Source organism: Pituophis catenifer, unplaced genomic scaffold (assembly GCF_029215685.1).
Source record: "Pituophis catenifer annectens isolate HBS135680 unplaced genomic scaffold, rPitCat1.0.hap2 SCAF_1, whole genome shotgun sequence".
NCBI classification, from domain to species: domain Eukaryota; kingdom Metazoa; phylum Chordata; class Lepidosauria; order Squamata; family Colubridae; genus Pituophis; species Pituophis catenifer.
In genome coordinates this window covers 315,149,803-315,174,148 of record NW_027256881.1, presented here as the reverse complement: position 1 = coordinate 315,174,148, position 24,346 = coordinate 315,149,803, and the positions used below count along the sequence as shown (strand labels likewise).

Below are 24,346 nucleotides of genomic sequence, written 5' to 3'. Positions count from 1 at the left end.
TTATGGGGCCAAATATATATATATATCTTTTTAATTGTATTTTTTAATGTTTGTAGTTTATGTTTTTACTTTGGCTGTACACCGCCCTGAGTCCTCAGGGAGAAGGGCGGTATATAAATTCGATATAAAATAAAATAAATTAAAAAAATCTTAATTGTGAATACTGAGTGGTTTTACAAAAAAAATTAACCACTTGCTGCCCCTATTCAATAGGCTGCACTTCTATGATGAGTCATCTGTATTTAATATGTTGTACTTTAAGAGAACAACGACGACGATTTAAGGTAATTTTATACATTTTTATTTAGGAATAAATTCTATTGAAATCATTATGACATACTCTTTTAGTGGAAAGCCTATACTTTAAGCTTTGATTGTGAAATGTAAACAGAAACAAGTACAGTTCTATATTTGGGAGGAGAGTTACACTGTATTTCTATGAGCGTATCATTCGAGGAAAATCAGACGCCTTAGTCCAGCATGAATTATCAGGGACAGAACAGACTATACAAAGCGTTAGCCACGAGGGCAGCCCGATCCTATTCAAGTCGACTTAAAATACAGCGTCAATTAATCAAATAAAACGGAATTAACCCGCCTATTAGCGCCCTTGGTATGTCAACCTCTTGGATACACTTTATTGAATTTGGCAGGCTTATTTGTCTCTGCGCACTGAATCTAACTGAAATCGTAAATGTATTTGGCTAAACTCATGCGGCACCTAATGCTCCTGCCCGTGGAAAAACGGAAAGAACAGGGCTTCCTTCCACATCGGCGTCTGTGCCTCCAATTGTCCCTGTTATTCGGAAGAACTGAAAATCTGCAGAAAACAAGGTTTCTTTTCCGGCAACGTGACAGCTATTGCGGGGCGGGGAAGCGACTCTTCTAGCTTGGTCCTCCTGAACAGGGGGTGCTGTAGGTGGCCGAAGCCGGATGAAGAGCCGTTCTAGGCAGAACGCTGTTTCCTTACCCAGGAACCCTTGCGGCATCCTTACAATCAACCGTTTGTGACCTTTCTTTCCTGGGGTTTCTCTGATTTTGAAGGTGGGTTTGATGTTACCTTTTGGGGATAGCATAGCGGGCTGGCTGAGAGACCTTTTTTTTTTTTTTAACCTTTTGCTGCCTGTCAGCGCCCGTCGTGCGCTTTGGGAGTGTCCCAGTCGTTTGAGAATGAAATGGACGCCCCGTTTGTTGGGGAAGGTTACCGGGATGGGTCTAAGGAGCACAAGAGACACTGTGTATGCTCCAAAGACCGGTTCCAGCTATTATGACAGCCGGGGAAGGATTGGGAGTATAGAAAAAGACGTGTTAGAGCAGGGGTCTCCAACCTTGGCGACTTTAAGCCTGGCGGACTTCAACTCCTAGAATTCCCCAGCCAGCTTTGCTGGCTGGGGAATTCTGGGAGTTGAAGTCCGCCAGGCTTAAAGTCGCCAAGGTTGGAGACCCCTGTGTTAGAGCACTTACTACCCCACTTTTACTCGCGCCCTACCTTGTAGTAGGAGAGCCTTGTTTAACCCATGATGGTAAAAACTCGAGTCTGGTAGCATCTTATCCAACTAACAAAGCTATTTAAAGGAATAGATTTTCCCCAGCTGCAGTTCCCCTACCTGTGTCTGTTAAAAAGTGAGCCTTCGGTGACCAATCCTAGAGTATATGAAATTCATTGCCACTAGAGGTGGAAGCTGCTATCATCTTTTGTTTTTATTCTCTGGGGAGGGGGGGAGGGAGGAGGAAAGCTGTATGAATTTATTAGGGGAGGATATAACCTACACGAAGCTATTATAGAAACTGTAGGTTGGCATTGCCAGTGTGGTATACAGATGCGTTGTATTTTGATTTGTGTCCTGGACATGTCTGTTGTAGGATAGGAAATAATGTATAAAGTTGCCTCATCCTGAGCCTTTTGCTCATGTAGAATCTAAGCTGAGGCTTGGGTAGCCATAGTTTTACAGAAGATCCACAATTGGCTAGATACACTTAATATAGTTTATGGTTAACTCATAAAAAGGTCCAAAAACTGGCTGCTGTTTACTAGAGAAATAAAGTTAATAAGGGTGGGCTTTTGGTTTCATGCTCAGTGGCTTGTAGTTGATCACTGTGGCAAATTACAGGATAATAGGCCACAAGTGTGATCGAAAAGAGCTCTTACTTTTTTGGGTAAATGAAGGACAAGCTAATTACATTCTAAATAAAGCCTTCCTATTCAGAGGAGGTTTTTTTTTAAATAAGGGTGCCTATAGATCACTAATTAAAATACAAATTTAAATATAAAAGGCACATAAATTTAATAAATAAACGAGAAAGCACAAGTTTACCTTCAAATACTGTTGTTTTGTTCCTACTTGCAGATGCTGGCTAATATTTCAAAGTTGTGGGCTATCTATAAACCTTCAAAAGAAATGCAGCCTATCGTGTTTTCTGCAATCGTAACGGGATATCTTTTTTACAAAATTGAATTTGGAGGTAAAGTTTATATGTGTGTATTCTGGAACTCTAGTTACATTTGCAGTTTTGGTTTTATTAGATTTTTATCCCACCTTTTATTACTCAATAAGTAACTCAAGGTGGTGAAAATACCTAATTCTCCTTCTTTTTCCCACCAGCAACAATCCTGTGATGTGGGTAGGGCTGAGAGAGAGTGACTGACCAAGGTCATCTAGCTGGCTTTCATGCCTAAGACATGAGTAGAGCTCACTGTGTCTTGGTTTCTAGGCCAGCACCTTAACTGCTAAACTAAACTTTGTGCAGTCATTCATGCCCTGATCATCTCTCACTTGGATTACAGCAACACACTCTACGTGGAGCTATCCTTGAAGACTATTAAGAAGCTACAACTACTACAGAACATAGCTGCGTAGATAGTTCTGAAGGCTCCTTGGGTGGTACATTTAACATTACTGTTGGGCGAGCTGCATTAGTTGCCAGTTTGCTTTCAAGTCTAATTCAAGGTGTTGGTTGTCACCTTTAAAGCCCTGCATAGCATGGGTGCAGAGTATCTGAACTACCTCACTGTACCAGGATTAGCCCATCCCATTCACTCCAGCGGAAGAAGCCTACTTCAGATCTCATCCGCCAAAGAATTTTGCCTGGCAGGGTCTAGGAGAAGAGCCTTTCCTGCTGTGGCCCTCCCTTTGAAATATAATTCTGTTGGAGGTCAAGTTTCCCCCACTTTCCTGGCCTTCCAGAAGAGCCTTAAAACCTGGCTCTGCCAGCTAGCTTGGGGCCCCAATAGAGGCGCTTTATGCTGGGGTGGCTCACAGGGTAGAGAAAAAATCCCCATCCCCATCACCTGTCCTCTTGGTTTTTAGACATTATTTAATCTTTCCTAATTTTTAATAGTTTTGTATTTTTTATTATGCTTTAAGCCGCTCAGAGTTGCTGTAACAGTGAGAGGGGTGACATACAAAATTTAATTAATAAACTGGCTCTTCTTTCTTTTTTCTTCGAGTTAGAAGACAAATAAAATTATGATACTGAGCTATTGAGTGACTTTTGTCATCATACAATTTCTATGTCTCTAAATATATTAGGAACTATTGTTTGGTCTTTTGATAATGAAATTCTTTTATCCTTAGGTGAACATTCAGCAGAAAGAAGAGCAGCAGAAAAAAAGAGGAGGAGTAAGTGCTAATTGGAAATGTATATAGATCTGTCATGATTATATATTTCATTAGACCTACATTAAGATTTTAATGTAGACCTTGACAGTGATTCTGCATTTGTCGTTAGTACCAAATCTATATATATAAAAGCAAAAAACCACTCACATCGTAATCATGAAATCTCCAGAACCGTAAAGCCTATAAACATGAAATTTGCCACATATGTTCCTCTTTGCTTCCAAGTGCTCACTGAGAAAGGATTTTTCAAAATGACCATCAGAGCATTAGTATTTCTGTATTATTATTAACGCACTCTGATGCTAAGGAGTTCTACTCCCCCTCCCCACCTGAAAAGAAATCTGTTTCAAATGCAAAACACAAGCAGAGGAGTTTCACTTTGTTTTACTTTCACAGCAGGAAACAGCTTTAATACAGAACACTTGAGCTAAGCCACGGTTAAGCTCCTTCCTGTCTCCTTTTTGCTCACACAGCAAATACTGTTTCACTTTCCAAACAGCTCTCTGATGCTAAGGAGTTCTACTCCCTCTCCCCACCTCAAAAGAACTCTGTTCCAAATGCAAAACACAAGCAGAGGAGAGGAGTTTCAGTTTTACTTTAACAGCAGCAACCATGGGATAGGATAGGGGAGGCTTCTGTGGGGCAAGGCTGAAGGAGAGAAGGGGATAGGATAGGGGAGGCTTCTGTGGGGCAAGGCTGAAGGAGAGAAGGGGATAGGATAGGGGAGGCTTCTGTGGGGCAAGGCTGAGGGAGAGAAGGAGAGAGGATAGGAGAGGCTTCTGTGGGGCAAGAAGGCCAATTGTAACTACTCATTAATTTTCAAGCTGTGTCGATTTATCAAGTCCCATCACATAGTTTCGTAGCAAAGCACGGATATCCAGCTAGTGTGTACATAAAGATCTGAAAGTAATGATACTTCTTCTGAATCTAGAATTTTCTTAATATGTATATCCATTAAATAAAATTCAGATTTTACTTGACATGTATCTAGGCTAATTGGGCTCCTTCTTTCCCCATGGTGGAAACTAAAATAGTGTGATATATGGAAAAGTAAGGAGTACCTCTAAAAACTGTCAGGACTTTTATGATTGTGTCTCCTTTCCTCTACTTAATCCAATTAAAAAACTCCCTTTTTACGACCCTGTAATCCCTTAATTCAGGGTAGAATTGGGATGACTGGATAAGTTGAATCTTTACTGACCAGATACCCTTCCTGATGCCTCTGCATAACCCATTAAATAGGATTATCCAAGCCAATTTATTTGTTAAATTTCTATGCTATCCATTTCATTATCCAAAGCAACTCTTAATAAAATATTCGGGGGATGTGTAGATGTTATTTCTTGTCAATTTGCTAAACTGAGTGAAACAGATGTTATAACAAGGGGAAACTACTGGTATTTTATAGGTTTAAAATCTGGATCCAGTCCATTTGGTATTAAATTATGCTGGTCACTGTTTTTTCTGTATAATATTTTAAACTCTCACTCATAATCAATTTTTTTCCACTTTTGTGGTTTTTCTTTTTTGCAAATAGCACTATTTTTGAATATTATTTTTATTCATAATTAATTTAAACTTATTTAAATTAATTAAACTATCATTTTTCACAACATACATACCTGAAAGAATCTAGCTGCAATTCTAGCTGTTGCTTTGCAGCTGGTGTTCACATTCTTGTGTTGTAAGCAGTCATAACAATTCCATGCTAGAAAAAGCAAATCTATTATTATTTATTATTATTTATTTATTAAATTTCTATACCGCCCTTCTCCAAATAGGACTCAGGGCGGTGCACAGCCAAGATAAAAAACAAAGCATACAAAATTTAAGAACAATATTAAAATAATTAAATGTTTTGGCCGAAATTAAGATAACCCAATTTAAAATCAATTTAAAATTTAACTCAGGCCAGCCCAGCTTGTTGAAATAAATAGGTTTTCAGGGCCCGACGAAAAATCCGGAGGTCTGTTATTATACGTAACTCTGGGGGAAGGTTGTTCCAGAGGGTGGGCGCCGCCACAGAGAAGGCTCTCCCCCTGGGGGTCGCCAGCCGACATTGTCTGGCGGACGGCACCCTGAGGAGGCCCACTCTGTGCGAGCGTACTGGCCGGTGGGAGGCTATTGGTGGCAGAAGGCGGTCTCGTAAGTACCCTGGCCCTAAGCCATGGAGCGCTTTAAAGGTGGTCACCAACACCTTGAAGCGCACCCGGAAGACCACTGGGAGCCAGTGCAGCTCGCGCAGGAGAGGTGTCACATGGGAGCGCCTCGTCGCCCCCATAATCCCCCGCGCGGCCGCGTTCTGGACCAGCTGGAGCCTCCGGGTGCACCCCAGGGGGAGCCCCATGTAGAGAGCGTTGCAGTAGTCCAGGCGGGAAATGACTAGTGCCTGAGTGACTGTGCGTAGAGAGTCCCGATCTAGAAAGGGGCGCAGCTGGCGTATCAGGCGAACCTGATAAAAAGCCCCCCTGGCCACGGCCGTCAAATGATCTTCTAAAGACAGCCGTGCGTCCAGGAGGACGCCCAAGTTGCGAGCCCTCTCCGTGGGGGCGAGTGATTCGCCCCCAATAGCCAGCGATGGCGTCAGCTGGCTATATCGGGACGCTGGAAGCCACAGCCACTCGGTCTTGGAGGGGTTGAGTCGGAGCCTGTTTCTCCCCATCCAGGCCCGCACGGCCTCCAGGCACTGGGACATCACTTCAAGGGCATCGTTGGGGTGGCCTGGGGTGGAGATGTACAGCTGGGTGTCATCAGCGTACTGATGGAACTCCACCCCAAAGCCACGGATGATCTCACCCAGCGGCTTTACATAAATGTTGAACAGAAGGGGCGAGAGGACCGACCCTTGTGGCACCCCACAAGCAAGGTGCCTCGGGGTCGACCGCTGCCCCCCCGTCAACACAGATTGCGACCGGTCAGAGAGGTAGGAGGAGAACCACCGCAGAACGGTGCCCCCCACCCCCAACCCCGCCAACCGGTGCAACATGATACCATGGTCGATGGTATCAAAAGCCGCTGAGAGGTCTAACAGGACCAGGATAGAGGAGCAACCCCTATCCCGAGCCCTCCAGAGATCATCCACCAACGCGACCAATGCCGTTTCCGTGCTGTGCCCAGGCCGGAAGCCGGACTGGAGCGGGTCTAGATAGACAGCTTCATCCAGGTACCGGGGAAGCTGTTGCGCCACCACACTCTCAACAACCTTCGCAACAAAGCGAAGGTTGGAGACTGGACGATAGTTAGCCAAAACAGCCGGATCCAGAGAGGGCTTCTTGAGGAGGGGCCTCACAACCGCTTCTTTCAAAGCGGCCGGCAGGACCCCCTCACTCAAAGAAGCGTTAACGATCTTCTGGAGCCAGCCTCGTGTCACCTCCCGGGAAGCCAGAACCAACCAGGAGGGACACGGGTCCAATAAACATGTGGTCGCGTTCAGCCGTCCCAGGACCCTGTCCATGTCCTCGGGAGCCACAGGATCGAACTCCCCCCAGATAACACTCTCAAGACCTGCCTCAGTCATCCCATCCGGACATACCCAGTCAGAGGCCAGTCCTTCCCGAATCTGAGCGATTTTGTCATACAGATACTGCACAAAATCCTCGGCTCGGCCCTGCAAGGGGTCATCCCGCGCTTCCAGATGGAGGAGGGAGCGGGTCACCCTGAACAGGGCGGCCGGGCGATTATCTGATGACGCGATAAGAGCGGCAAAATAACTAGATTTCGCCGCTTTTATCGCCACTAGGTAGGTCTTAATATGAGACCTCACCAGTGTTCGGTCGGATTCGGAGCGACTGGTCCTCCAACTACTCTCCAGGCGTCTTTTCCGGCGCTTCATCTCCCTGAGCTCCTCGGAAAACCAAGGAGCTAGGTGAGTTCGGTGCCGGGTCAGAGGCCGCAAAGGCACGACACGGTCCAAGGCCCCGGCAGCCGCACTATCCCAGGCGGCCACCAGGTCCTCAGTCGAGTCATGAGCCAGAGTCTCAGGAAATGGCCCAAGCTCCATCTGGAACCTATCAGGGTCCATCAGGCGCCTGGGGCGGAACCACCTGGTCGGTCCCGCCTCCCTGCGGCGGGGTGCAGCGGTTAGAAAGTCCAGTCGAAGGAGCGAGTGGTCAGACCATGACAAGGGTTCGATGACTATATCCCCTGTATCAAGGCCACTCAACCACTGACCAGAGACAAAAACTAAGTCCAGAGTGTGTCCACCCGTGTGAGTGGGGTCATGAATTAACTGAGTAAGGTCCATGGCCGTCATGGAAGCCATGAACTCTCGAGCCACCTCAGACGTTTCGCCGATAGACGGCAGGTTGAAATCCCCCATGACTAGAAGTCTGGGGGTACCAACCGCCACCTCAGCTATGACGTTGAGCAGCTCGAGCAGGGCCGTTGCCACGCGGCAGGGAGCCAGGTACGTGATCAACAAGCCCATCTGTACTCCACGACCCCACCTCACAAAAAGGGACTCACATCCGGCTATCTGTGGAACAGTGGTCTCCCTCGGATCAAGACTTTCCTTTATAATAACCGCCACCCCCCCCGCCCCTGCCCTGAGCTCTCGGCTGATGGAATGCTCGGAAACCTGGTGGGCACATATCCACGAGGGGAACCCCCCCCTCATGGCCCAACCAGGTCTCCGTAATACCTGCCAGGTCCGCTCCCCCCTCCTGAATAAGATCGCAAATGAGGGGGGCTTTATTTACCACGGATCTGGCATTGCACGACAGCAGCCGAAGGCTCGGGCCCTGAGAGTCTGAACAGCCTGGGATACGAGAAGGGCTATGGGGACCGGGGCGTGCCACCGCTCGAAGATAGCGAGTGCGCGCCCCCACTACATGATGCGGCCCCCTGCTCCCACCATATCTGCCCCTCCCACTCAACACATTGATAGAAAAGCCCTCGACAGAATGGACTCTGATGTCCCTCTTACCCCCGGAATCTGCACCCTCCGTGGCCCCACTAACAGCTGGGCCGGACCCCTCCCCCCGTGGGTTAACCCCCAAACCCACACAACCCTCCCGCCCCTTAAAATCCCTTAAAAATCTATCAAAAAGTTTCCCTAAAAAACCCCTTAATCCCCTTTTTGCAGCATGCCACCTCTCGGGGTGCCAAAGCCCGTCATAAAGGTAGGCCCTTGATAAAGTGGAGGGCCACACCTGCGAGAGGGGGGAGTCTCGCAGAATAAGAAGTTCTGTTGGCGAATACATCTAATCAATCAATTAATTAATCAATCAATCGGGGGAAAATCAATGGCCTGGGGGTAATCAAGATAGTCCAAAGTCTGGAAAGGGATATTCAATCAATTCCAAGTCAGTAAACTCCACTGCTCTCTCACAGCAGTGGATGGAGTCTTAGGCCGCTTCGAGGCCAGATGTTAACACCAGCTGCCCTCTCACGAAAGCTGGGAAGGGCCAGAAACCGCAGTCATCGACCGGCACCATGAAAGACTTGAAATCCGAATATTTCCCTCTTACAATTGGGGGCATTGATGACAAACCACCAATCTACAGGTTCACGGGCCCAGAGAAGACTCCAATAACTCTAGCGGCTGCACCTTAGGCGAGTAGGGAGGCGAATCGGGAGACTATAGATGTCCATGTCCATGGGAGGCAGGTATCATAACAAGTATCGTATCATATTATTCAGAGGCATCTCCAGATGATAAGTGGCCTCCTGGAGGCTAATAGACCACGTAAGGCATAAAAGCCTGGCCCAAGGTCTTTTGTGACCATCAAACAGCAATGTTTCTAGCTCACCCCCATCCAAATAAGGGAGGGGGGGAGCCTCTGGAAGGACCAGGAGTGGGCCCCCTCCAAGTGGGCCTCCCATCCATAGCTGTAATCGGCAATTCCAAGAAACAAAACATTGATGGTCTGATTCAAATCATGGTCAGGATGCCCCTCGCTCTCCCTATTCAGGCTCCTGTCCCTTTCCGGCCTCTCTGATGTTATCTCTCCCAGCCGCTCGTCCCAGTGTTAAAGCGAGTGCCAATCCCGACGATGCCAGCTCTTAAAACATCCCGTCCACCGTTGGGTCTAACAGGAAGCCCCTGTCATCCCCTCGGAGTCCCTGAAGCTCCAGGGAGGGGCTGCATCGCCGACGCCGCCACCGCCCGTTCCACTGGCCCGGCAGCTGCGGGGAGATGCCGAGGACGCTGAGGGCGCTCTCCCCGCTCATAGAGCCGCAGCGCAGCCGTCTCCGTCTCGTTCCTGGCCATCGTGTCCTGGAGAGCTGCCAGCTCTCAAGAAGATGACACATTACTTGGCTGAGGCCTGTTAAAACTGCCACTAGATAATAGAAGGACTGATTATAATTATACAGTTATCACGTCTTTCATATGCTGGTTCTGACACCTATGTATTAATGAAGGGAATGGATAAAGTGCAAAAATGCTGTAGTTTATAATTATTACAAAATGAGACATATTGAACACAGTGTGATTGATTACCAAGTAAACATGCATAGTGTTATGCTATTTTATATAGATTGTTGTAGCATATTATGTGCTTACGTAAAATAACACTTAGATTTGCATATCTATCCAGATTTGATTAGACACAATGAGCAAGAGGAGCAAACTTTGGAAAATTTGTAGTTATATTTTCTGTATTGGAATAATTGATAGCTGTTATATGTAGTCATACTAAAGGTGTCTAAAATAGTGAGCTAACTGTAACATCATATGAATGAGCTGATTTTCCTTCCCACTTCAATCTCATATGTGTAACTTAGGTCTGCTATGAAAAATCTACATGCCACCCTGGAGCAGATTTGGGGAATAAAATTGAGAAATATTTGGCAGAATCTTCTAATGCAAAAACACAATTAGGTAGTGCCCAGTGGAATATGTCATAGTATAATTGATTGGTTGCTGTTTTTTCCCCATCGTTTTAAGTCATAATTTTCCAGTAAAGTATAAATATTTTATTAAAAATGGTTTATTGTTGGTCTAATTAAGATTATGTTATTTCAGGAACCAGGCCTCAGCATCATTAAAACTTGCAATCTTCAGTATGAATTTTTGAATTGTCATCCTAGCTCTAAACAAGCTGAGCTACATCATGGGAAACTAATTATTCTGTAAGCAGTGTGCATCACTAGCACAGTGGTAATCTGTCATCTGTTATGGAGTAAATAAATGTGGTGTTCAAGAAGTGTGCCGGATATTTTATTAATCTATATTTCTTAGATGTAATTGATATTTTTTACTTATTTATTTGACACTTTTTTCACTACTTTTAATTGCTGCTCTTTAATTGTCCAGCTCCCAAATTAGAATGCAGTACAACATAATGACATTATACAACACAGTTATCTAAAATATAATGCTATATTTAGCACTCTTAGGGTTCAGGTTCCAGGATACACTACAGAAAACTTCAGAACATAATATAGTAGTAGATAAAGCATGTTAAAGAAAGCAGGATCTAGAATAACATAAGACCATAACATCTAGCCAACCAAAACCTGCCAAAATAAAGTAGTTTCTATTTAAAGAACTTAAGGAAAATGTTTGCCAGCTGATACAAAGGTACAAAGTCAAGTTCCTCAAGGCTGAATGCTTTTAGATAGTAGCAGTGGATTAGCTCTTTCTACCCTTTCAGAGAAGTATTTTGTCAATAAACTATCAGATGTGCTAACCCTGGGTACCTAAAACTGAACATTGATAACAACGATAAAACCAGGGGTGAAATGCTCCCGGTTCGGACCGGATCATCCGATCCAGTAGCAATGGCGGCAGGTAGTTTGGGGGACCGGTAGCAAAAATCCCTGCCCCCCCCCCATGCCCAGCTGAGCTACGCAATCATCAGAGGCTTTTTTTTTTTTTTTAATTTTTGAAAGCATTTTTTCTACAACCTCTTGGGCCGAAAAAATGCTTTTAAAAATTAAAAAAAAAAAGCCTCTGATGATTGCGCGGCTCAGCTGGGATCATCAGAGGCTTTTAAAACCACTTTTTTTTTTCAACATCCTTGGCTGAAGAGGTTGTAGAAAAAATGGTTTTAAAAGTTAAAAAAAAAGTTGGCCACACCCACTCAGTCACATTACCCCTCCCCGAAGCCACAGCCACAGAACTGGTAGTAACAAATTTTACATTTCACCACTGGATAAAACTGCAAGGTTGTATGAACCTGAAGTGTAGGTATGAGGAGAGATAAAACCTGAGGGGAATGGGAGAAATAGACTGCTGAATGTACTGAAACATCAATTGCATGCTAGGTTGCAGAGAAAAACATGTAGCATTCATCCCCACTAGCTGGCATGGATCTCCATCGCATACACAATCAGATACTCCCAGGCTTTGTTGGAAAAAAACATTTGTATAAGAATGTATAATTTTTCTTTATTATTTCATAAGTCTTTCCATATCTCTTCTGAGATTCTAGCAGGCTGCTGTCATCCTTGGTCCACCTAGAATAATCAGACAACAAATGAGGTAAAAAAAAAACAAAATGACAGAAAGTATTCAGTAAAAATGTGATCAAGTGATTTTCTATTTTATTACCTTTTCTTAAGATTCTATGATAACGAAGTTAGGCTGAGTTGGCTTTGCAGATAGTTGATCTTTACATTTTATGTATTTATTAAATTTATTTGTGGCCCATCTCAACCACAAGGTGACTCCATCAGTTTGGCATCCATGTTATAGCACCAATTCTGAAGAAGCATATTTAATGGGTTTTGCATAATCACAATATAAAGTGCGCAATATCTAAATTATATTGTTCGTTCACTTAGTGAATTTCACTTACATCCTCCAATTAGCACTTCTGCTATGAGAATAAGTGTCTAGGATGTAATCAACATTTGATTTTTGTACATTTTGTTGAAATAGAATGGATTAGTTTTAAGAATATTCTAATATGGTAAGTGTCCTTGACCTCTAAACCCTACATTTAATTTCACACCAGATACATTTTTGTTTGACCTAAGGATCGCTTTTTATTTTATTTTGTTCAAAGATAAGTTCCTGTATTGTTCAGATTATAAACCTGTTGTACAAATGCACTGTGAAAAACAAACCTAATAAGCAGAGCTGTGGAGTCGGGAGATAAATGTTCCGACTCCGACTCCGACTCCTCAGTTTTTTGTACTTCCGACTCCGACTCCGACTCCCCGACTCCGACTCCTCTGTATTAATATGCGAATGTATTTTATACATTCCTTGAAGGAAAGAAAGGCAACATACATGTCATTACCACAGGACTACTGGCTGGGAAGCCAACAGTCTACTGTATTGAACAGTTTAAGCAAAAGACAAACACAATGAAAACAACAAAGTTTTATTAATTTTTTTTTATTAATTTAATTAATCAAGTTGCTGGATAGTAGCAGCAGGCATAAACATCAGGAACAGGAACTTTACCAGTTCAAAAATACAAACCACATTATTTGGTTGTTTTAGAACAAAAACAAAGCTTATCTATATGAACCAAAAACAAAATCTGTAAAACCTAGAAATGGTTTATATTAATCTTGAAATGTAGTTATAGGCTTAGCAAATGCAAATCAATTCAATGTAGAGTTCTAAGGAAGAGAATTGCCTCTGCCAGATCCTCTTTCATAGAGGCTCTTAAGTCAGACTTTATTATTTTTAGGGCTGAAAATAATCTTTCGACACTGACTTGGGTGGGTGGCATTGCAGTAACTATTCTGGCCACATCACTAACGATCTCTGGATAAACAAGGATGGCTTCTTCAACAGTAAGTTTTGATGAGCGATCATACTTTTCAACTTCTTTTAGTGCTTTATAAAACTCCTGTTGGAATTTTTTTATTTGGACATTTACTGGTTCTGTAACGCTTATGCGACGTCGCTTTCCTTTAGCAACTTCCATTTTGTCTAAGAAGGAATCAAAGTCTAATTCTTCGTTTGAAGAAGATGATTCTGAGTTACCACTATTGCTTAAAAGAACTCCATCCTCCTGTGGAGGTATTTCAGGTCGTAATCCCTTCATGCGAACTGCTACATCATAGAGGGCCTTTTTCCCAGTAGCAATCTGTTTACTGTTCAATAAAAGTCGGCTCATTGGGTCGACATAAATAGCCGCTAACAAGATTTCATTTTCCAGCAAAAGACTCTCTCTTTTCATCATTGAAGATGCAATGCCCTCAGCTATTAACCCTCCATTTTTGTTCAGGCGATATAACAGGCTCTTCCATTCCAAGAGGAATTTACCCGGGGTTAGATCATCACATTGCAACCTCTTGGTGACAGTGAAGGGGTGAGAAAGAAGGTTCTCCAGCTCTTTTGTTTGTGTCCACTGGCTTGCAGTTAATGCAAGATTTTCATTGTCCATTTCTTCTATGAAGTCTTTAAGTTCAAGCAAACGCTTCACCATTAAATAAGTGCTTCCCCAGCGAGTTGTTTGATCCAAAATGGCTCCTTTTCCTGCACGTCTTTTCAAAATTGCATCTGTTTTTGGGGCCCTGGCTGCAACAGTTACTTGCCGTAATTTGCCAATTAATGTAGCTGCATGGCGATCTTTTAATCCATCTCTTATGGCAAGTTGCAGTGTATGAACAGCACATCGCATATGATGAATAGTAGCAAGCTTCAATGCTTCTTCAACAAAGTTGTCTAAAAAAATGTCAGCATTCTCTTCAGTTTCTAAACTTTCTCTAATACTTGCAGAGCTGTCTTCCTCTAAGTCTAATATCTGTTTGATACCTTCTTCATCTGCCTTCATCTTCTCAATTGTGCTCAACATGTTAGAAGCGTTATCTGTCACAACACATAAAATCTGTTCCTTTTTAATTTCAAAATCTTCTAGAACACCCTCCACTAACTTCTGAAGGTAATCACTGGTGTGATGTGCCTGAGTGTCCTTTACTCCGAGGGTCCGTGTTATTGTTTTGTTATTTTCATCCACAAATCTAACATTAATAGCGAAATAATTGACTCTGTGACGTGTGCATGCATCCATTTTAAGGAAGACAAAACGTCCTTTCATAACTTTCTGTAGTTCTTCCTTTTTACATTTGGCCTCCTCAATTATAAGTTTCCTTATACTTTCTCTTTCCAGAGAAACACCAAGTTTTTTTGCCATTTCTCCATTTAGGCCTAAAAAGGCAGTCTGTGAAAAGAAGGATAGTGGTACACTATTCTTTACTACCATTTCAATAATGTGGTGTTTGAATTTTTCTGGTGTCATCCTTATGGTAACTTTGTCAGATATAAAGAATTTTCTTATTTGTGATTGTTCTCCAGTAGATTTCTGAACGTTTTTTGTCACAGAAGTAGATGCAATGTTTTCATTGCTATCTTTCTCATTCACGGCTTCTAACACTTTGGGATGAAAACGCTGTAAGTGTCTTTTCAAATTTGATGCTCTTGTAGGTGCATTTTTATCAGGCCCACTGAAACTGCTAATTTTTGCATCACATTGTTTTTCACCATCATCATCTTTTCTAATACATTGGCACACGTAATGTTTTCCATCACTTGATAATGCAAAGTGCTCATAAACAGTAGACTTTGTTGTGTTTGTTGTTAGCAGTCTTTTTGCCATTGTTTAGGATGCCTCTTTCCCTAAAATATAAAATATGTTATACTAACTGGCATATAATTAGATTTTTAATATCAACATACACAGTCTTGTAAGTTGTACGTACATGGCTTTATACAAACAAATAAGCTATATATCCCAGCACTAAAGCTAGACATGATTTGTCCTATACAATATAAACACTTACAGTTGAATCCAAGAAGCTGTTCCACCAAGTTCTTCTAAGCCAGTGGTTCTCAACCTTCCTAATGCCGCGACCCTTTAATACAGTTCCTCATGTTGTGGTGACCCCCAACCAGGGGTGGGTTCTAAATTTTTTTACTACCGGTTCTGTGGGCGTGGCTTATTTTGTGGGCATGGCTTGGAGGTTATGTGACTGGGTGGGTGTGGCTAGCTGGTCATGTGACCGGGTGGCCATGGCTATGTGTATAGAGGGCTGAAAAAAGTCATTTCTGACAGGTCCTCGCACTTTTGACTGGTCCTCACACTTATGACCATCCTCACATTTATGCCCGTGCAGCATTTTTAACAACCATGTCACTCATTTCACAACTGCTTCTCTTCACCATGGTGACAAGATAGGGCAAAAACGTAAAATGTGAGGACAGTCGTAAGTTCGAGGACTGGTCAAAAGGGAGAGGACCAGTCAGAAATAACTTTTTCAGCCCTCTGAGTAGTCCATATACATAAAAGGATACAGCAATAGAGGGGGATGAAGGAAGGGAAGGGAAATTAGAGTAGGAGTGAGGGTAAGAGAGGGAGGAAGAGAGGAGGAGAAGGAGAAAGGAAGAGGAAGTAGGGAGGAGAAGAAGAGGGTGAGGAAGAGAAAGTAAGAAGGAAAGAAAAGAGAGAGGTGGTAGGTTTGAGGAGAAAGATTGCTGTACAATAAAAAAGATGAAAGGGAAGAAAGCCAACCCCAAACAAATATAAAGATATTAAGATAAAGAATGAATTGTTAAACTTTAAAGAATAAAAGAGAACAAATATGAATAAATAACAATAATTAGAAACACACATACAAACATACAATGTATTTTCTTTGAACAGAGTATTTGGCCGGTTCATAAATTTAAACAGTGTTTAGTCATGTTTAAAGTTTAAGCTAACAATCAGAGTTACAAGTTTTTATAGCCTTAGCTGAATGACAGCAGTTTTTCCAATGGTTTACAGCTTCAGTCTTGAACTATTGACCCTCCATTCCCTTCACTTATGCAAGTGTCTCTAGTCCTGCAAAAAACATATTTACTTAATCCCTTATCAGTGAGAGGCTAGGTTACCCATGGGCGCTGCGTTCCCTGTAACAGCAGAACACAACACTATGGAAAGTATAAGTATTGCCACTCCTAATTGTGCGTTGCGTGCCTTATAGTGAAGCACATGAAAAGCATGCTTCTTCACGGTCACTTAACGTGTTCATTTTGCGGTTACGTGAGGCACTGCATGCATTGGTCTTTATTCTTACAGTAGAGAAGTCATTAATTATAACTTTTTGTGAATTGGGACATTTAAACTTGCTTTTTTTAAAATTCCAATCTAAATTTAGTAGGAGTCGGAGTCGGTGCATTGTTTGCCGACTCCGACTCCGACTCCAGGTACCCAAAATTTCCTCCGACTCCGACTCCTCGACTCCGACTCCGACTCCGACTCCACAGCACTGCTAATAAGCACTGATGGTTCTAGTCTGTGTTGTGGACTGAATATTGTATGCAGTACTCTCAGCGCCCCATGAGAGCTTGAATTGGCTATCCTTAGTCAGTTTTGTCAGTATTAATACCATGAAACTGCCACTTGTTAATTTTGAATTAACAATTGTTTGATCCTGCAAAATAATGCAGTTTTGTCAGCCAAGCATGAGAAATTCAGCCTAGAGAGCAATCTGTAGTCATGAAAGTAAAATTCTGATGTTGTAAGCTACTTTCAAATTTGAAAGTCTTTGGACCTTTATGTTATGCTTCTCCATGGCCACTGGATGGAAGACTCTGCATTTATCTGTAAAAGAAGTGTAACAATATGCCTTCCTTTAATTATTCCTACCTGATGGATTTCTGGAGGGCCATATTCTCCCAGGCCTTGAGCTTGGTTAGCTGGAGCCTCCCACAGGAAGTTGGTAAATGTGTTGCCTAGTAGATTTACTATCTTTCATTTCACTTCACTCGACCTATATACCGCTTCACAGTGCTTTTACAGCCGTCTAAGCAGTTTACAGAGTCAGCATCTTTCCCCCAACAATTTGGGTCTTCATTTTACCCACCTCGGAAGGCTGGAAGGCTGAGTCAGCCTTGAGCCTGGTGAGATTTGAACTGCCAAATTGCAGGCAGCCGGCAGTTAGCAGAAGTAGCCAGCAGTACTGCACTCTAACCACTGCACCATCGTGGCTCATCTTGCTCTTCTTTTCTACTTCGCCTTTTGATCAATATCCTTACTGTATTATTTTTATTTTGTATATTGTGAGCAATCCAGAGTCCCTTAGAAGTTAGGCAGTGTCAAATCAACTAAAAAATTGGGAAATCTTTTAAAAACTATGTTACAAATATGTAAGTTGGCTGCTATTTTAATATTATTGGAATAGTGTTTCGTTTTGCTGGGTTTTTATTATGCTTTCTTTAAATGAACAGAAGACAGATTAGAAAAAGGTTGGCAGGTGAATTATTTTAAATAGTAGTACGACACAAAACGGTGGGATAAAAAATGCAAATCACCCATAGATATTAGTAATACTTTGAAGGATGTGATTTTTTCCAATTTTAGCATTGTATGCACCAGTGGTGGGTTTCAAAAATTTTTACTAACAGTTCTGTGGGTGTGGCTTGGTGGGCATGGCTTGGGCATGGCAGGGGAAGGATATTGTAAAATCTCCATTCCCACCCCACTCCAGGGGCAGGTTACTGCAAAATCTCCATTTCCTCCTGATCAGCTGGGACTTGGAAGGCAGAGAATAAATGGGGACAGGGCCAGTCAGAATTTTTACTACCAGTTCTCCGAACTACTCAAAATTTCCGCTACCAGTTCTCCAAAACTGGTCAGAACCTGCTGAAACCCACCTCTGGTATGCACATATGTTAAGCCATACATACAATTAAGACATAATCAACATCCCTTTTTTACTCCTAATTGTACCTGTAATTAAAATAAAATAAAATAATTACAATTTTGGCCAAAAAGGCTAAGACGGATAATGCAGAGTTTAAACTTTGCAGCTTCATCGGCTTGTATGTATTCTGGTAAATTTGAAATACAGACATCTTATGACTCAAGCAGATAGTTATATATAACAAATGCCTTATACTGGGTTTCTATCTGTAAAATAAAATAAAAATCCAGAGATGCAAAGCACTATATTTTAGCAGTAGAAACGGTCACGTAGATTATGCTGCCCATCCTGTTTATTTAACTAAAAGAAGAGCACACAATCTCTTTAGCAAACTTCCAATCAGTACAATTCTACTGTATAATTCAACAGAAGAAGTTTAGATAAATTAAAGTAAATGGATATTTCCTAAATTACATGTTTTTAAAACTAACCAGTCATATCCTCTTTGAATATACAGGTACACTGATGCTTTAAACAGTTGTGCGTTTAAGCCCAAACAAGCTAAAAATAGAAGACAAGGACAAACAAGTTTATGGAAATAAGGTTTATGTGCCAATTTTGATTTGTTTCTTTATTCACCTCATGCCAGGAATTTCAATAAGGTGATCTCTGTTGAATCGATTATTAATTTATCTAAAGGGATATCTTACAGTTTTGAGAAGTTGTTCTCTGTATTTCTAAATCCCTCAAAAAGTAATCTGAATTGTATTCAACTTTAAAATTACGATTATATCTGGCAGAAAATTATTACTATAGGTCATTGTTTACTTGTGTTTAATCATTGGAGACTAATGCCCTTTGTAATATTTACATACAAATATATATGTTCTGTCATTGAATACATAGTATAGACTTTTTTTCAAAAGTTCCCCATCCAACTTTTGTTTAGTTTTAGCTTTATAGCATCATGTCACTCAGGTTATGTTACATATTACAATAGCCACATGTGTGGTTATCTTCACATGGATAACATAAACATGGTTTATTCAATGTAATTGGCTTTTGAGTAACAAGTCATTGCATACTTTCAGTTGCTGCCATGGATGTCTAAAAATTGTTTCTATCTATATGTAGGCTGGGAATCATTTTGATTACAGTAGGGTAGAAATGTGTTTAATTTCTAGGTTTAATGACACACTGAACCGTGATATAACCACACATCGGGTTTGTAGAATATGCTGGTTTACAATATAGTCGGCAGTTTGTGATTCAGTATCTTGTATGACTATACCGTATGACTTGAGAGTCTCAAGGTACATAATACAACCATTTGGTAAAAGCTAAGGAGGCCTCAATGTGATCAGTAATCTTATGGAAGTTTATGTAATCCCCACATCATCTTGAATTTTATAAGAGGAAAAACATGGATATATATGATTTCCATATTTTATGATTTCCAATGTAGATTAACATTTATGTATTTAGTACATTCAAAATGAATTTAAAAAAAAGTATTGTAATTAATTTCCATCATGCAACTCAGGACAATAAAGAAAAGTATTTCTCAGCCATATGTTCTCCAAATCCAGTCTCACTTTTGGCAACATTTGGCTTTAGGTACCCTTCAGGCCAGATATTAAACTAGATATGGTTTTAGCATAAATGACTATGTCCAGATAATTTTCCTCCCTACCCTCCCAATATGTTCCCCTTCCACTGGGTGATGTGGGATATTATTGTTACAAGGAAAGGGGAAGCACTGAGTCAGCACTCATCTTCTCTTTGTTATAAGAAATCAGGCATTTTGCAAGGGAAAGAAAATAAAAACTTGAGCTGTCCTTGTTGCCATTAGCAGTAAGAAACTATGATCTGCTTTCCTTTGATCAATTGGATGATGAAAAAAATTGGAATAGCTCCCAGCTGCTTCAGAGACTGAAAAAGGTGTTTAAAAACACTGATTTCTCAGACCATGATTTAAATCATTCTATAGAACCCTTTCAAACAGCATCAGTAATTTTACAGGAGACAAGGTTAAAACTTCCATTACTATAAAATAAGATGTACTATATTAGAATGTTCTGAACTTTTATAATTGCATTAAGAAACTTGTCTACATCCTGGGATCCCATTGCAATTGGGAATGAAAAAAAATCAGTTTTTGTTATTCATAAGTAATGAACTGCTGGAACACACAAATTACTGTAACTATCAAAGAGTTATGTTCTAAAAGGCACAGCTCTCATTGAAGCAGTAAACGTAGGTCAGACCTGTCTTTTAGGTGGCTCATGACAGAAAATACAATGCAATGCTACAACCTTGAATTAAGTCTGAAAATGGTCCTCTTCAAATTACAAATTTTTTCATTTTTATGCAAGCATTTAAGCTCAGATGCAGAAGTTAATGGATGCAGTTAAAGTGCAGAAGTAATAAATACAATAGGACAATAAATATCAAAGAGTAATAGATCAAGGAAAGATATAAGGAAGGATCACTGGTTAAGTGGAAACAAGAAATGGCAATAGATACAATTTTTCCTAGGATCCACAGCTGTTGAATATAAAGAGAATCTTGCAGATACTTTTTGTACAAATTCAGCTTTGAATTAAATGCCACTTTCTCCCATGAAATGTTTCTTTTTACTCCTATTGATATTTCTCTGGGCTGCTGTGCACATTTCCAAACAAACATTCCACAGTTTGCATGTTCTAAAAATGCTTATAGAGCTCATTTGATTGCCGTAGGCATTCTGTGAAAAAAAAAATATGTTGATACTTTGCAGCTTCCCATTTAAAATTCATGCATATAAAATTCAGGAGACTGATAAATATCAGGTAGACTCTGAGAGGATACCTTGGATGTCACATGATGGACCACATCTACTGTAAACTCAATCTGTGTGCTTAAAGGTTCTGGAGGTTGTGAATACCCAGTTAAATGAGCAAGTCATTGTCAAGCAATAGATGAGAGTAATGTTTCTCAACGTTGACAACTTGAAGATGTAAGGACTTCAACTTCCAGAACTCCCCAGCCAGCAATTTTTAAGTATTGAAGTCCATATATCTTAAAAGTTGCCAAAGTTGAGAAACACTGGATTAGAATATTGTGCAAACAGCTGAGTTGGCATATATATCTAGGAATACATTTAAAAATACAATGAGGTTAATAATAATTGATAAGCGGTACTGGGAGGGGTTGGGACGTCATCAGCCAGTCAGCGTTAGGTATATGCAATTTCTGCCACAAAGAAGCTGAACAGGTTTTCCCTAAGAAGAAGCAGGAGGTGAAACACAGGCTACTTTAGAAGTATGTCTCAAACTCTCATAACTAGTTAATATTCATAGGGTGGTGGGGAAAGGAGACAAGAACAAAGCTGTTATGATATCAAAGTTACATCTCAGGATTGCTGAAAGTTTCATTAGATTTCACACTTAAAAATCCAAGGACTTTTGTTTTTATTCTTTCCAATCTCGTAGAACTTGGACAGAAATCACACTAAGCAGGTTGTAATTCTGCCCACCTTTCAGCACAATTACTCCTTGAAATGAATACAACAGGACTAAACTTGGTCTGGCAGAGGAAGGTAGTAAAAGAAAGACTGAATTTGTAAATCAAGCAGGATCTGGTTAGAAAAAGAAAAATTCCCAAAGCATCACAACAGGAGAAACATATTATGAGTAGTATACATTTTAAGCTCTCTTCTCTTTGGTTATGTAATGCAGAGCAGAGTGTATTTTATTTATATCCTGCCTTTATGATTTTTATAAACAGTTCAAGGCAGCGAACTCATCTAATATTCCTTCTCCTGTGAGGTCGGTTGGACTACGAGAGAGTACCGATATTTATTTAAAATAAGTTTGCAAAAATATATTTTCACTTCATATTTTACTTTCTCTGTAATTTTCCACAATATATAGTAGCCAACTACATCTTAGCTTAAAATGTTGTTTATGTATAACCCGTGTTAAATTACAGTTCCTTATCTCAAGTAAGCAAAGAAATTGGTCTAATTTAGTAAAGCATGATTAAGTGAACAGCTTTTAAATATCAAGTTTCCCATCACAAAATCAATTACCATCACAAATAAATTTGACTTGATGTTGCTTCCTCTTAATTTAAAATTTCAAATACTTCTAAAAAAATAAAATACGCTAAATATATTATTTCCAAAACTTGCATGTACCTTTTCCAAATCTCCAGTAACAATAATAGGAAGTTATGTTCTCCCCCTACTTTAAATTAAGACCATTTACAACCCAGTGGGTTTTTAAATATCCGTTTCTACCTCAACCTCCCACTTTCAGGAAAGCCTTGTCCCAGGGCCTCACCTTGATGGAGAAGCGGAAGGAGGCGTGGACTCCGCCATCTGCATTCCTTGCATACCTCAAGTCGGTAGTAAGGGCCTGTCAGCTGTGGAAATTCTTTTAAAGTGCATTGTGCCTTTAGCCCATAGGGTGTAACAGAGGAAGAAGACAGGAAGAATTACTCTTGCTCGAGTCATTCTATGTTTACATCTGCTATTAAGACTAAGCAAAGCTACAGAAAGAGAAACCGGATTTGATTTTTCATCTATGTATTGTATAGCACTATAGCTGTGATCACACATCCGAAGCACAAAAAAAAATCAACCACATTTTAGTGTAGGGAGTTTTGTGAACCCAAGTCTTATCAATTTATGTACAGTGAGTTGTGTGAATGTAAAAAATAGAATAATTGAGTAGACTGGTAAACTGACTAAGCATAACATCCAAATAGAACCAATGCCAATTACTGTTAACAGGTCTTAGCAGAGAACCGTAAGAAAGTTTCAGGTGGAAGTTCTAGTTCCCCTTGATATGTTTTCCCCAACACTGAGTTTGCACTTGCATATATTACCTATCATTTGAATAGATCAGTGTTTTTTAACCTCAGCACTATTATCTATGGACTTTGATTCCCAACCAACATGCTTAAATTTCTGAAGTTGAGAAATACTGGGAGTATAGGAAACAAGAAAGATTACCAGTTCTGTAGTGGTGTTCAAATTGGGCTGCATCCCTTTTTTGTATTATTTAGGAAACATGTTTTTAAACTCATTGTCTCTCAACTGGAGACATAAAGAGAAGAGGTGGTGTAGTTAGAGCAGCTACAAGGAGCCACTTTCTGCATCTGTGTTGGTAGCTGGAAAGGTACTCTCAACATCATTACAGGGTTCAGACAAAATGAGAAGCCCTAGTAAAATAAAGATAAACTATGTCTAGGCATGTTGAGTGGGCCAATATTATGTGGTTTGGTTAAGGTTTCATCCTTTCCTAATGAGGTGCACTTATTACATGATGTCATGGACAAGCTTGCTTTGACTTTGTAGCCTTTGTAGTGGCTTACCATGTCATGTGAACACAGCCTAACATTAACTAACTTTACCAGTTAGACCTCTGGGATTTATGCTACAGGAGTATTTGCTGAGCATCCAATTTCTGATCTAAAATATTGACAGACTAGTGTTAGAAAAAAAAGTATTGTGGTATCTTAAAAGACTAACAAGCTTCTTATCCTTAAAGCAACCTTATCCTCAAAGCTGCAAATCCTTAATATGTGAGCCTTTGTTAAAAGTTAAAAGTAATACTCTGAATGTGCTGTCTACATGCATTCAGTATACTGAACCCCCCAACGAGCCTATCATATTTTAGCCTAGGCTAGTTTGAAAACCATCCCAGTGTGGTTAGTTTAAAATGAGCTGCTTTGCAAATTTGGAAGACTGAATTAATACATTTAGCTGTGGTGCAATCAGGTTTTGCTGAATGTGGATTATTATTAAATAACTCACCTTTAAAGAAACTTTAAGTGTGATATATATGAAAATATGAATCAAGTCAGTATTTGAGGGATCTATAAATTTGGGCCTCTTCTAAAGAGAAAGTGAGGTGTTTTGGGAGCCCCATATGATTCGTGAATTTTAAGATACATTTATTTTAAACATGTTGTTTCTATTTGTTCCGTTTTATTCTAGTTTAAAAAATAAAATAATCGTATTTACTATTATGCAGACCTTTCTGAATTTTATAATGCTTATGAAAGAAGGTTGGTTCTATGTCTTAGTAATTCACATGTGGTTTCTTGTTCACCACATAATCTACTTTTCTTCAAGATTTTAGCTTTTACTCCAGCCCTTGCCCAGATCAAGGTCTAAAAAAAACAAACAAATTATACAATACAGC

General features: G+C 40.7%; 1 long non-coding RNA gene across 1 annotated transcript; it reads left to right on the top strand.

The window, feature by feature from the left end:
* Positions 1-944: 944 nt before the first annotated feature.
* On the top strand, positions 945-10,768 carry LOC139308128 (uncharacterized). The gene is made up of 4 exons (XR_011599712.1): positions 945-1,044; positions 2,349-2,463; positions 3,576-3,620; positions 10,588-10,768. It is a non-coding gene; the product is annotated as an uncharacterized lncRNA (long non-coding RNA).
* The last annotated feature ends 13,578 nt before the right edge of the window (positions 10,769-24,346 follow it).